At 35.1% G+C, this 14,137-nt stretch overlaps 1 non-coding gene across 1 annotated transcript; it reads left to right on the top strand.

Annotated features, from left to right (window-relative positions):
• Positions 1 to 13,049: 13,049 nt before the first annotated feature.
• On the top strand, positions 13,050 to 13,155 carry LOC140854960 (small nucleolar RNA R71). Its single transcript, XR_012138053.1, has one exon. It is a non-coding gene; the product is annotated as a small nucleolar RNA R71 (small nucleolar RNA).
• Positions 13,156 to 14,137: the final 982 nt, after the last annotated feature.

The raw sequence follows: 14,137 nt of genomic DNA, 5'->3' as shown, positions 1-14,137 counted from the left end.
CAGGGCTAGTGAACGAGTTCTCTAATTGGCCGTCGAGGGCTCGTGATGCAGTCTGAGAGATATTTCTGATAAGTCAAAGATGTTTAATTTAATAATTCACAGTAGGTTTATATTCTATTTATTAATACACGCTTGCTTCTACTTGTAGGGGTACTATCAATTTTTATCTCCTCAGAATGAGGAGGCTGATCGCTCGATCTTCAAGCAGGTGGCCATACGTAGGTTTCGAGATAGGTTACACAGCCTACTACAGTCCACCATCAAGTATTCTGGTTCTCAGTCACCATCGGACTTGAAGTCCTATCGGGATCTTTAGATGTGGGTAGACGTATGGGAGGCCCTCTGCAACCAGTAGAGCAACGAAGAGTATGCTAGTAGGCGATAGAGGGCCTGATAAAATCGGGCTACCCAGTAGGATCCGATCAGACACATGGGTGGCTTCGTCTGCACATATGTTATGACCGATAGTCTGGTAAGAAATCTATACCAAAACTCTTCACTAAAACTATAAAAACTCTTATATGTATACTTTAATTAATTTAATTTTATTATTTACTTATGTAGACATGACAGTTAGATCATCGATCAAGTCAACTACAGTTGTGGGAGACCACACACCGATCTATAAGGATTAGTGATTATTTAGATTCTAGGTCGTAATAGATCGCAGTAAGAATTTCAAACTATATTTATTAAGTTATTACAAGATCTGATATGTATATTAGAACTAATATATTGTTGAACTGTATAGGTAGATTATGCGGAGTATGTCGTTGCACGACATGATGATGACCCGTCCACTCAACCCCTCATTGAACTTGAGGGATGGCTCAGGATCACTAGAGGGGTGAGTAGGAGTCGGGTCATAGGATTCGATCATAGCTATGATCCTCCAGTGACTCGATACTTTTTAGCATCCTCACAGACTTCGACATCCCAGATTTAGAGCGAAGCGCACGTGGAGGAGATTGTGTAGAGGCTTTTGAGCCAGCGATCTCAGAACTTTTGGGATGCCGTTCGTGATACAGTCATGGAGATTCTCTGGGATCTATAGCTACACGACCAGCTAGAGTTGTTGTCTCAACCATCACATCAGATAATTTTATTAGTAAACTCTTTTATTTGTTTTTAACTTTTATATTTAGAAGCTTTATATATTTAGGTTTGAGTCTGAAAAGGAGATCTAGGGATTAAAAATTCAATCTAACTATCCAATTGATGGGTCGGGGGTATTTATAGTTTCATATTATCAAATGAAATATGTAAAAATAATCTGTTTGAGAATTGAAGGAGTGTATTGAAAGATACATTTCTGTATCGAAAGATATATTTTTATATTAAAACTTATTAATAATATTTTATTTTTCTTCATTTCAAGATGCTGGAATATCCGACTCTCATCCACTAGCTATTGGAGAAGAGTAGAAGGACAAAGAGGAGGATGACGAGGAGGATCTGTGCTGATTTTTTTTTTATTTTGATGCATTATATTTTTTTAATACTATTTATAAAAAAATATAATTTATATTTTTAATATAATATAATTATTTTTTTATTTATGATTGTCATATTATTTTTAGATTTTAATTATAACAAATGTTAGGAACCATAATTGATTGTGATTAATTAAAATAAATTTTAAAAAATATTATTATAATTTTTAAAAAAAATAAAATTAACTATTACCGACGGTATTAATGGCTGTTTTAGCCATCGCTAATAACAAAATATTATTATGGATTATTAAAAAAATTAAAATTAACTATTATCAATTGCTAAAGCGATAAAAAAATTATTGCTAATTGATTTTAATTTTTTTAAAATTTTATTTAAAAACAAAAAAAATGACGATGGAATTTAGCCGTCGCTAATATTTTTATTACCGATGGCTAAAAATCTCATCACTAATAGTGGTAATTAGCGACTATAATTTTTTCGACCACTAATTAGTGATGGAAGCCGTCGTTGATAGCATTAGCGACAGCAAATCAACTATTAGGGGGTAATTAGCCGTCGCTAATAGTCAAATTTCTTATAGTAGAAGTTTTTAGACAAAACACCTTTGAGAATACTTCATGTAGCATCAACTTTCCAAGTGCGAGAATACCTCAACAGCAGTGGTATCGACTTCGACGATAGCCTGCTCTCCATTAGATTCATCACCATCGTCCTTAGTTGAAAGCTGACTAGTGTTGACTTTAAGAAATAACTTTACTACCAAGGCCTTATAGTCAAATCTGAGGACATAGGCAGCAACTAATCCTTCGACGATTTCGACTTCGAAGATCTCAAAAACCTTGTATTCCTCTACTACTCGGGCCCTAGCTTCCCAAATAGCCACATCTATTTCGGCTGCCTTCTTCTCGATAGTGACCTTTTCATCCTTAGCTTTCTGCATGGCCACTACATTGAATTTGAGCTCCAGTTGGGGCTCAATGACTCATTGACAGCATATGTTGGCTGCTGCCATCTCTATAGCTTCCTAGGCTTTAAATGCTTCGATGATTTCTCAGGCGGCAGCAAGCTCAGACTCATTTTAAGCAAATCCATCTTCCACTATCTTCAGCTTCTCCTCTGCAATCTTTCCTCTCTCATCCATCACCTTAACTATTTCGTTGGTGGCTTTGACTCGAGCCTTTACTATCCAAGCCTTCTGCTTGTTCGAGCCCTTGAGTCAGTCGAAGTTGATTAGCTCCTCGAGTGAAAATAGTAATATCATTCACCAACTTATATAAAGAAGAAACACTTGATAAAGCATGAACATAAAATTCTTTCGAAGAAAAAAAAATGGTCACCATATTAAATTAGGAATGTCATAATAGATATAATTGCATGGCATTATATTGTTAAAAAATCTCATTTTTTTGCTGAGATAATGAGAGAGCTTGCAATACTTCATAGACCATGAATACAAAATTTTTTTCGAAAAAAAAATAGTCACCATATTTATATATAGAAAAAAAATACTTCATAGACCAAGGTATCATTCCCTATAGATGTTACTCCATGAATTGATTTTGATGATTACAATATATTTGAGGGGGTTACTAATGATTTTGGCTTAGAAAAAGATTTATTGTATTTCAGGGGCAAAATGATAATTTTACCAAGTTCTGATTCGAAAGTCTCAAGAGCAAGAACAAAAGATTTGTAATCTATTAGAGATAATTTTATACTTTTTAGATGGATATGTCGAGAGAAATTCAAATTTAAAGAATTGAATCGACCCCATGAGTTGACTCCTATCAAAAGGGGCTGAACGACACACTATTTTTAGTAGGCACACCCAACGGGGTCGACCCCATGAGTCAACCTCTATTGCTGTGCAGGCCAAAGATACAAAATAGTAATTTTCTGTTCTGTGCTACAGAGGTCGACCCCTGTACAGAGGTCAACCCCATGAGTCGACCCCCTGTGACGGAAACTTTCATAACGGCTAGTTTTTAGCTTTTTTTGGTAGTATTTAATGCTCTTTTAATGATCTTCAATAGCTCTATTTTAGTCTAGATTTCTCTCTACCATCTATTGAAGCTATAAAGGCATTTAAAGGAGGAAAAAAAAAAAAGATTGAAGAGACTCAAGCATTCATTTCAATCCTAAGCAAAAAGACCTCTTCAAGAAAAAGAAGCCTTCAATTCAAATTCACCAGTCCCTCTAGAGCTCATTCAAGTCTTCAACCACCTTGAGAAAAATCAGAAAAGCTTTCTTCTTATTGTGTAAAGTACATTTAAAGTTTTATTTGCTCATTAAAGGAGCTAAATTTATTTTTTCATGTGATTAACTCACATACTCTATTTTGTCTTGATCTTTAGTTTTGGAAGGATTCCAAAATTTGAAAAGATTGGTCCGAACCTTGAATCGGATTGTGTTTGATTGGTTTGTATCCAGAAAATAAATATTCTAGTTTGGGATAGCTAGAGTCGGAGGTACCGATGTTGTATTCTTGTTGAATACGATTTAGTAGATTTGAATTCCCAAGTAGAAGCTTAGGGAGTGAATGTAGGTATAAGGTTGGCACCGAACCACTATAAATTTTGTTTATTTGTGTTGTGCTTTCTTCCTCTCTTTCTAAATTTTTTTATCTACTTATACTCTTACATCTAATTTCTACACTTTGCTTAAATCACTCTCTACATGTATCCTGCTCATTGTTATTTAATCCTCATAGTTCTAAATTAACGTTAAATTTTTAAAAAACCCAATTCACCCCCCCTCTTAGGTTACATAGCTTGGCAACAAGTGGTATCAGAGCTCAGTGCTCTAGTCCTACTTTGATTTAACCATCAAAGAGCTAAAGATCTATGACAACTCAAGTTGGTGCTTTACTAGCCGAGGGGCAGTCCACAAACTGACCTTCACTTTTCAATGGGTCAAACTATACCTATTGGAAAGTTTGGATGAAAATTTTTATTCAGGTACTTGACTATGATATATGGAGTATCATAGTTAATAGACCACACATACCCACTAAAATAATTGATGGTGTAGAATCAACCAAACCTGAAAGAGAATGGGATGAGGTTGATAAGAAAATGGCTCAACTTAATTCTAAAGCTATGAATATTTTATATTGTACTTTAGATGCTAATGAGTTTAATCATATTTTAACATACATGTCAGCTAAAAAAATATGAAATAGATTAGAAGTAACACATGAAGGCACTAATCAAATTAAGGAATCAAAAATTAACATGCTTGTGCATAAATATGAACTCTTTAAAATGGAGCATGATGAATCAATAACTGAAATATTTACTCATTTTACGGATACTATTAATGATCTAAAAAGTCTTGATAAGTCTTACTCTAATAGCGGTCTTGTGAGAAAGATTCTTAGGTCTTTATCAAGGACATGGAAGGCCAAAGTGACCGTAATCCAAGAAGCCAAAGATCTGAATATTTTATCCTGAGAGAAGCTTTTAGGATATCTAATGACACATGAGCTAAGCATGAAACAACATCAAGAATAAGATATCAAGAAGAAGAGGACAATCACCCTCAAGTCCACTACTCAACTCGATGAGAAATCCGAAGAAACTGAAAATGAAGAGCAAGATGAAGAAATGGCCCTCATCACTAAAAAGTTTAAAAGATTTTTAAAGAAAAAAAAATAAGAGATGAGGAAGAGGCCACCTACCAAAGGGGAGCATAGTAAGGAGAAGGATAAAGAGCAACCCTTTATTTATAATGAATGTAAGAAGTCGAGACACTTCAGGTTCGAATATCCATAACTTAAGAAGGGCTTCAAGAAGTACAAGAAAAAGGCTATGATGGCTATATGGAGTGATAGTGATGAGTCAAGCTCCGAAGAAGAAGATTCATATGAGCAAGCTAACTTGTGCCTTATGGCACATGAAAATGAGGTAAATACTGAAACTCCTGATGACTTTATTTTTGAAGAACTTCAAGAAGTATTTTATGATCTAGTTGATGATCTAAAAAAGTTAGGGGTAAAGAACAAAGAATTAAAATCAAAGAATCAATCTTTACTAAAAGAAAATGAAATAATTTCAAATAAAAAATTGATCTTGACACAAGAAAATCTAAACTTAAAAAATAAAATTGCTAAGTTAAAACTTATGGTAGAAAAATTTACTCTTAGTTCAACTAAACTTCAAATGATACTTGATAGTCAAAAGGCTATTTATGATAAAGCCGGTCTTGGCTACAATCCTTTAAAAAAATAAAAATTTTTAAAAAACATCTATGCCAACTCATCAAGCAATAAATTTTCAAATATTACTTGCTTTAAACGTGATAAAGTAGGATACAAATCCTATACTTGTTTCTCTAACAAATCTAAAAATTCTAATGTGAAGAAAATATGGGTTTCAAAAGGAACCACTGTAACTAACCAAAAAAGATCCAAGAAAGCTTGGGTACCTAAAGTAAAAACTTGATTTTTGCATGCAGCTGTGTCTTACATCCCAAGGAACAAATCAAAAATGGTATCTTGATAGTGGGTGCTCAAGACACATGATCGGTGATGAATCTCAATTCATCACACTTGATGCAAAAGATGGAGGGATGGTCACCTTTGGAGACAATAGCAAAGAAAAAATTATCGGTATAGGTAACATTGGTATCACTCCCTCCAAGTATATTTAAAATATTTTGTTAGTAGATGGTTTGAAACATAATCTATTAAGCATTAGTCAATTCTGTGACAAAGGGTACAAAGTTATTTTTGAATCTTCATTATGTATAGTAACTAGTCCCAATGAAGAAGGTATTAAATTTGTTGGGCATAGATATGATAATGTTTATATGGTAGATTTGAATGATCTTTTTAAGATAAACATGCAATGTCTAGTAGGTTTGAATGCCAAAATTAATGAGACTAGTTAGCTTTGGCACCATAGGCTTGCACATATTAGCATACATTCACTTTCAAAACTTATTAAAAAGAAATTAATTACCAGTTTACCTAAATTAAATTTTGAAAATGATAAAATTTATGATGCATGTCAATTAGGTAAACAAATAAAAGTATCATTCAAATCTAAAAATATTGTTTCAACTTCTAGGCCATTAGAATTATTGCACATGGATTTATTTGGACCCACTAGAACTACTAGTTTGGGTGAAAAATGATATGACTTTGTAATTATTGATGATTTCTCTCATTTTACATGGATTTTTTTTTGACATATAAGGATAAAATTTTTCATGTGTTCTCAAAATTTTATCGAAAAATTACTAATAAAATTTTTTTTTCAATTCAATATATTCGAAGTGATCATGAAATCGAATTTGAAAATCAAGATTTTAAAAAATTTTATAATAAAAAAGGTATTGACTATAATTTTTCAGCACCTAGGATACCTCAACAATATGGAGTAGTAGAAAGAAAAAATAAGATCCTTGAAAAAATGGCCCGTACCATGCTATGTGAAAGTAACCTCCCAAGATATTTTTGAGTAGAAGCAATTAACACAGCATATTACGTATTAAATCATGCTTTAATTAGATCAATTCTAAAGAAAATATTTTATGAGCTTTGGAAAGGAAGACACCCAAATATTACATATTTACATATTTTTGGTTGCCGATGTTTTATTTTGAACAACGGTAAAGAAAGATTAAGAAAATTTGATGCAAAATCTGATGAAGCTATTTTTTTTTGTTATTCCTCTTCTAGCAAAGCTTTTAGAGTTTTCAACAAAAAAACTTTAGTAGTAGAGAAGTCAATACATGTTGTTTTTGATGAGACTAATGATCTTCTTTCAAGGAAGAATGAAAGTTTTGATGATGCAGATCCTCTTATAGAAGAGATGAAGGAGCTCATCCTAAAAGACTCAACAATTCAAAATGAAGAAGAACATGAAAACAAACATGATGATGAAGGTAAAGAACAACAAGAACAACCTCAAGGTACAAATGATATACCCAAAAAATAAAGGTATGATCACAATCACCTTAAGAAACTAATCATTGGTGATCCTATACATGGAGTAAGAACTCATTCTTTACTTAGAGATGCATACAATCATTTTGCATTTATTTCTCATCTTGAACCTAAAACCATAGATGAAGCTGAAAAAGATTATAATTGGATAAATGCAATGCAAAAAGAACTTAATCAATTTGAAAGAAATAATGTATGGACTTTAGTATCAAGACCTAAAAATTATCCAGTAATTGGCACAAAATAGGTATATAGAAATAAACTGGATGAACATGAAAATGTAATTAGGAATAAAGCAAAATTGGTTGCAAAGGGTTATAATCAAGAAGAGAGAATTGATTTTGATGAGATCTTTGCACCTGTTGCTAGATTAGAAGCAATTAGACTTTTGCTTGTGATGCGTAGTCGTTGATAGCACCAAAAATAAATCTACTCACTACGTAGGTAGGATGAGTCGAGATCGTATCCTCAGAGACCTTGGGCTAAGTTGAGATTACAAAATAAAAGAAAGAAGCATTGTTTTGATTTAGAAAATAAATTATCTTAAAATTGATGTAAGTAGAAAATAAAGAGCTCGGGAGTTTTGAATTAATTTTGCACTAGTAGAGTTGTATCTTTTTTTTTTAATTAAATAGATACGATTAATCTTAGAAAAAATATCTATCTTTCCTCGACATACTCTGTACCCGTAGATCATGGTGCGTCTTCGAAAAGTACTAGGTAAACAATTCTTCTTTTCTCGGCACGCCCCGTACCCGTAGATCACGGTGCATCTCTGAAAAGTAAAAGTTGTTCTTAATATTAATCTAACAGGAAAGCATAAATAAAAGCATATGAAAGAAAGCAAATAAAGAACTCATGACGATTTAAATAAAAAGCATAATCTTTATTGCATATAAAGAAATACAAGAAAGTTTAGAACAATAAACCCACTCTGTGTCGTTACAAAATTTTTTCTCCACTTCCGAGACTGCTAGCCTAGCTGCTCATGGAGTAGTCCCTTTCTCTTCCTCTATGCAAGGCTCTAGAAGAATTTCTGGGATCCCCCTCCAATGGGAGTACAAAAACCTTTTTATAGGTGTTAGGAGGGAGGAGTTTTACATGGTTTTTCGATGTGGGACTAAAGAAAATACAAAGGACTAAAAGATGGATGGATGAGATGGAAAGATCACGGGCAGATAAAGAAAATACAAATTCTTCCTCTTGAAGTATTTCCAAGTACATATTTTTTTCCTTTAATTTTCAGATCTAACTATCTGTTCACCACTGTGTCCACGCACCCACAATGCGGTGCGAACCCGCCATGCGGCGCGAACCCACTGTGCCGTGCGAACCCGCCGTGCCTCACGCCCGCCCGCGCGAGCTTTCCGTGTGCCCGACCATTAGCTGTTTACGCTCCAAATTATAAAAAAAAAACTTTTGTTTCTTTAAAATGACGTCTATATTCTTTTTGGGTTCCTTGCATAGTATCTTCATTTTCTATAATACCGTATGCATCTTCTTTTATTTAAATTTTATTTTAAATCTAATTTTCTTCAAACTTGAGTCTTTTTGATCTACGAATCAGACTCTTTGTATCGACAATCACCTTTCCTGTAAAACGTAAAAAGAAGCATCAAATTTTTAATAAATAAAATAAATTAAATATAATTTTCTACTTTAAATGACTTAAATTAAGTATTTATTACACCCTCCAACTTGAATTTTGCTCGTCCTCGAGTAAAATAGATATATTAGCATTGTGTACCGACTCAGTCTTGAATAAAAAGTTAGGTTAGGCATCCCAAAAGGTAGATGATACCTGGTCAGACCATTAAAGAGATACTTCATTGGATTATCAATTTGACCCAATTAGTGGCTGAGTATTAACTAAAAAAATTTCAAGAGTTTTCTTTCACCAACTCCCCACTTTACTCTTTAAATCCTCTAACTTAATGTGAGAGAGGTTTATTATCTTCTTGCAATTTAGTCCCCTTATTATCCATTATTTTTTTAACATTGTCCACCTTTTTACACGAACTACAACGCTTACTTAGGCGAAAGGGCCCGGTTACTCAGTAGGAAACCAATATTTTTTTTTAAGTAATTTTTTAAGGAAAATTTTTGCATACCTCGATCTTTTCACCCAATCTCTCATGAAGCAAATTCTTTATTGAGATCAGTAAGAAGAGGATTGTAGAATCACTCTTAAAATTTGGTCTAGTCTAAACCCTACCATTCATTGGGTTTTCTTAATAATTTATTCCTCAGTATCTCTAAAATTATCTTGACCATTAATCATTCATTGATTAGGATGCCTAATTGACTCTTAATCAAAATAAAATTTGGATACACAAAACTAATTATTTCTGACCATACTCGAGGATTTGATTAATTTTCTTCCCCCCCCCCAACTTAATCTACATAGTCCTCAATGGAGTAGGAAAGCAAAGAAAATAAAAGGAGAGAGTGCACCTGGGATAATTTTGCTTCGGAAGTTGAAGATAGCTTCATTGATTAATAGGCTCTTGTTCTAAATTTCTGTAGCTGCAGTAAAGTAAAAAAAATATGAAATCATTGGGTTGCCTTCCAACAAGCACTAAGTTTTACGTCTTCAGCCAGACGTCAAGTTTATTGACAGACTCTTCCATACAGAGCGATCCTTTATTCTTAAAAAAAAAATGAAGATCAGTTAAAATAAAATAAAAGAAATTTGGGTTGTCTCTCAAAAAGCACTAAGTTTAACGTCTTCAGCCATATGCTAAAAGAGTGTCTATCCATTCCTGCTCGAATCTTAACATGAGTGTCGATCCCTCTTTTAGAAATAATATGTCCTAATACAATTCTTTTCCGCACCATGAAATGGCTCTTTTCCCAACTTTGGACATGATTTATCTCCATACACCGTTTAAGAACTTTGGAAAGATTATGGAGACAATCCTCAAAGGTGGTTCCAAACACAGAAAAATCATCCATAAAAACTTCAAGATATTTATCCACCATATCCAAAAAAATGATCAGTATGCACCGTTGAAACGTAGTGGGTGCATTGCAGAGCCCGAATGGCATACGCCGAAAAGCGAAGGTGCCATAGGGGCAGGTGAAGGTAGTCTTTTCTTGATCATCCAGAAATACAGGCACTTGATTGTACCCTGAATAACCATCAAGAAAATAGAAGAAACTTTGTCCTGCTAACCGTTCTAAGATTTGGTCGATGAAGGGCAATGGAAAATGGTCCTTCCTAGTAACGGCATTTAGTTTTCTATAATCTATGCATACTCGCCATCCAGATGATATGCGAGTGGGAAGCAGTTCACCTTCTTCGTTCTCAACCACAGTAATACCTGATTTCTTAGGTACTACTTGAGTGGGACTGACCCATTTACTATCGGATATGGGGTAGATGATTCCAGCATCTAATCACTTTACCACCTCTTTCTTTACTACTTCACGTATGTTTGGGTTCAATCTTCTCTGCATATCTCGATGGGGTTTGGCATTTGCCTCAAAATGAATATGGTGCATGCAAATGGAGGGGTCAATTTCATTTAAATCGATAATGGACCAACCGATAGCCTCTTTGTGTTCCTTCAGAATATCAACCAATTGTGTTTCCTGATTAGGGGTCAAGTCTGATGCAATGATTGTCGAGACGGTGTCATTGGGTCCTAGAAATACATACTTGAGTGTAGCAGGAAGGGGTTTCAATTCTAACGTAGGTGGTGATTCTAAAGATGGGACTATTGGTGTACTGGCTAATGTGGATAATGGCTCATACTTGATTGTCTATGGAGGAGTGATTTTATCGTGTGGTGTATCCAACAAGATGTTAACTTCTTTCATATATCCCTCAAAGTCATACACTCCAAAGTGAGCCAAGCAAGTATCTAAGGGGTCTGGTGCTAGAATTGTGGGTGTTGCATCTTTTATAATATCTTCTAGTGTATCTACTTCGAAGCAACTATCCATTGATGGTCCTTGGGAAGTACCAAACACATTCAGTCTCAGTTTCTTATTCCCAAATGATACGTCCATGACTCCTGTCCTACAATTAATGCATGCATTTACTGTAACTAGGAAGGGTCGTCCTAAGATGATGAGAATTTATCTTGGATTGCCACTTAGTTCCATGTCGAGAACCAGAAAATCAACTAAAAAGTAAAACTCATCTACCTTGACCAAGACATCCTCAAGCATTCCACGTGGTTCCTTAATTGATCTGTTGGCTAACTACAGTGTGACTGATGTGGGTTTCAGTTCTCCGAATCCAAAAAGTTCATACACCGAATTAGGTAAAAGATTCACACTTACCCCTAAGTCCAGAAGAGCTTTTTCAATGTGATAATCTCCTATAACACAGAAAATGATGGGGGCTCCTGGGTCTTTAAGCTTTGGAGGAGTGGCATGCTGGAAGACAGAACTAGCTTGTTCAGTGAGGTGTACTTTCTTTAAAATTTGTAATCTAGATTTACGTTTTTGGGTGCACAAATCTTTCAAAAATTTGGCATAAGCAGGGACCTGTTTGATTGCGTATAGAAGGGAAAGATTAATTTAGACTTGCTTAAACAATTCCAACATCTCATCGAGTCTTCCTCCCTTCTTATCTGTAGGAATAGGGACTTTCAGGGCATCCAAAAATGAGACTTTAGGCAAATACGATGATTCTGGTGCAGTTGGTTCATTCTTTATTTTAAGGTCCTCCTTGCTATTGGGTGATTTGGCTTCGGTTAGAGATTTAGGGTCGGTCTCATTGGTTTTACTAGTGTATTCAATGACCTTCCCACTTCTCAGAGTCATGATTGATTTGGCTTATTCAGAAAAAGCTTCTAGGGTATTAGAGCTCTCAATCACAAATTGCCCTCTTGGGTTGCTCTCGGGTTGGCTAGGTAATTTTTCTCCTTCCCTCCTACTGAATGCAGTCGCTAGTTAACCTATTTGGATCTCTAGCTTAGCAATGGATTGTGTGTGGGAGTTAAGGGTCTGAGTGTTGACTTCTAATCATTCTAGTGCTTTCAAAATATTTTCCTCAAAAGCTGAGCTGTGACCAGTAGTAGACGGTTGAGGAGCATTTTGAAATTGATGGTATAGTCCATGCCTATATGTTAGGTCCTGATATTGAGGTCGAGGTGCGGCAGGACCAACCACTAGTTGTGGTCTCCAGAAAAAATTTGGATGGTTTCTCCAGTCGGGGTTATAAGTGCTCAAACATGGATCATTTTCTGATCTGCGAGCTTGTTGGACTTGAGCTTGCTGAACCTGCTCGTGCACAAACTCAGAAAATTGAGATACGGCTGGGCATTCACTAACAAAATGGTTCGGACTTGCACACAATGCACAAACTTCTTGGATTGGGTTAAGTAAAATCGGAGATTGTCCAGTATTTAGAAGATGGTCTAATTTTTGGGACAGTTCATCTACCTTACTGTGGATATCCATGATGTTTCCAATCTGATAAATTCTACTTCTTTTTTGTTGAAGCATGGGTTATTCTCTAGAGGTGGCAGACATATGATGTAGAAAACTCTTACTAAGTGTTTCAAAGAGCTGCCAGGCTTCATCCTCACTCTTTAGCATGAATGTCCCACCACATGATGCATCAACCATTTGTCGATGTTTCTCCGATAGACCATCATAAAAATACTGATAAAGTTGCCATTTAGGGACAGCATGGTGTGGATATTTACGAATGAGGTCCCTTAATCTTTTCCATGTCTCATGAAAAAGTTCACCCTCCAATTGGGAAAAACTAGTGATAGCTTTTCTAATTTGATTTGTTTTTTCGATTGAAAATTATTTCTTGAGAAATTCTTTCTGAAGATGATCCCAAGTTGAAATGGTTATAGAGTCTAAGAAATTTAACCAATGCTTGGCTTTGTCCTTAAGTGAGAAAGGAAACAGTTTCAATCTAAGGGCATCATCGGAGAAGTTTTGGATTTTTACTGTGGAACAAATTTTAAGAAATTCATCCAAGTATTTGTATGGGTCCTCATTACTAAGTCCATAGAATGATGGCAACATTTGAATAATGCTAGACTTAATCTCATATTGGGTAGCTTCTACTGGAGGTGCTTGAATGCATGGAGAGTAGGTATACGAGGATGGAGTGAAATATTCTCTCAATGAGCGTGAAGGATTAACCTCATCAGGTATAGCCATGTTTCTAACTCGGATAGTCCTAAGAGTCTTTTCTAATTCTTCATCTAATGGTTGCAAGTCGGGTTTTAGTGATCGTTGACCTAACATGCAACTAAAAGGTCTACGTAGGACTATCCTAGTCTGTTAAGGATTATTTTTTTTTATTAAGAGGAGAAGAGAAGAGAAAAAAGAGTTCTAAAGAAGAGATCCTAAGAAGTCCTAAAACTAATAGAAGAATTAGTTGTGGTTAGATTTTAATTACAATCAAGTTAGCACGCAGTGGACTCTCTATCCTAAAGTTATCCTAGTTCTAAACAGCTCCTAACTGTAGTTAGCCTTCAAGCCCTCCAAGTCGGAACTTGACCAACCAACTGGCCAGATAAGTGTAAGGTTAGTGGGAGTCCCCCCGTTGCTTTCCTTAGACACCAATTAAATTAGCCAGATCAGCGAACGGAACCAATTAAAAACCACCTTCCTTCGAGCCCAGTCGTCCCGCAAACTACTTGCCTAGACACCAGCTAGCTGACCAAGTCTAACTTGGTTCAACTCTCAAGGTCACTTGTCCTAATGAGCTCAAAATCCTTAGGGGTCAACGTCTAATTAATTTTAGATTAA

This window comes from Elaeis guineensis, chromosome 1, assembly GCF_000442705.2.
Source record: "Elaeis guineensis isolate ETL-2024a chromosome 1, EG11, whole genome shotgun sequence".
NCBI lineage: Eukaryota > Viridiplantae > Streptophyta > Magnoliopsida > Arecales > Arecaceae > Elaeis > Elaeis guineensis.
Note: the sequence above shows the minus strand (reverse complement) of the source record. Positions and strands in the feature narration are given on the sequence as shown.